We start from the raw sequence: 1,623 nt of genomic DNA on the forward strand, positions 1-1,623 counted from the left end.
GAGACTCTGTCTCAAAAAAAAAAAAAAAAAAAAAGATAAAATACTGCATATACCTAAAAGGGAGCATTATGGAAATTACATTCAATTACTAACATCTCCATTTGAGGTTCACTTACTCATTTGACAAATATTTGTTTTTTAATGTGCTATGAAAGATGATAGGATGTTAATTTGAAAGCAGCGTCTATCTTTATGCTTAATTTGGTTGTTTTGTTTTGTTTTGTTTGAGGGTCTGGCCCTGTCGTCTAGGCCGGAGTGCAGTGACAGGATCATAGCTCACTGTAGCCCTGACCTCCTGAGCTCAAGTAGTTCTCCCGCCTTAGCTTCTTGAGTAGCTAGGACTACAGGCACACATCACCACACCTGGATAATTTTAAATTTTTTTTATAGAGACGAGGTCTAACTATGTTGCCCAGACTGGTCTCAAACTCCTGGCTTCAAGCAATCCTCCCTCCTTAACCTCCTAAAATGTTAGGATTACAGACATATGAGCCACCACACCTGGCCTCTTTATACATACTCGGTTAAAGACAATTGTTAGAGAACAGGACACGTGCTTTGATGAAGAAAGTACCGAGCGCTCTGAGAGCATGTCTGAGGGCCTTAACCCGGACTTGGAGGTGTCTGTCTGGGAAGGCTTCCTGGAGGGAATGCTGTTTAGGCTTAGTTCTTCCCTGAAAGGATGGAGGTGGGAGCAGAAGCGAAGAGGATTTCATACGGAGAACATAGCACATGCAGAGATACAGAAGCAAGAGAAAGTCATATTTGAGGAATTGCTGGTAGTTCCAAGTGGCTGGGGCATAGAATTTGAATAATTGGGTTAACTATTATAGTTAAGGTGGGAAATGGAAGGACATGTGTCTGAAGAAGGAATGGGTTGGGTCCTGAAGGACCTTCTTAACTACATTCACATATTTGACTTATCTTAAGGGTGATGGGAAACTTTTTAGGGAGGGTATGGCAGAATCAGGTGTCCATTTCAGAACGATAACTCTGTGACGTGAATATATGTTGAGAGGCTGTTACACTTAAGTAATGCAGGTAAGAGATTTTGGTGGTTTGAACTAGGGTGGTGAAATGGGATGGGAGAGAAATGGACAGATTGGAGACTTCTTCAAGATTGGCTGTGGGGAAAAAGAAATGGAGAGAAAGAGTTTTCTGATCATTTGAAGGTATCTAACTTGGGGAACTGGAGAGGGACAGAGGAAATATAGAACTATGGGGGAAAATGATTTCAGTTTGGACCCAGAATTGGAGATTCGTGTGGGACACCCATGTCTGTGGAGCTCAGAATAAAGACCTCCCTAAGCTAGAGATACAGTTGAGATTCTGGAATCCTCAGCGCATATGGTAACTGCAGTGTGGGAATGTTTGAGATGGTTGGTTGAGACACAGACAATGCAAATGAAGCCACAAAGAAGGCAGTTGTAAGAAAGGTAGAAGGTAAATCAGAAGGTTCTTTTCAGCTAAAGACTCAAGTTGGCCGGGCATGGTGGCTCACGCCTGTAATCCCAGCACTTTGGGAGGCCGAGGCAGGCGGATCACGAGGTCAGGAGATGGAGACCATCCTGGCTAACACAGTGAAAAACCGTCTGTACTAAAAATACAAAAAGTTAGCTGGGC

This window comes from Colobus angolensis, unplaced genomic scaffold, assembly GCF_000951035.1.
Source record: "Colobus angolensis palliatus isolate OR3802 unplaced genomic scaffold, Cang.pa_1.0 Scaffold271, whole genome shotgun sequence".
Classification (NCBI taxonomy): Eukaryota; Metazoa; Chordata; class Mammalia; order Primates; family Cercopithecidae; genus Colobus; species Colobus angolensis.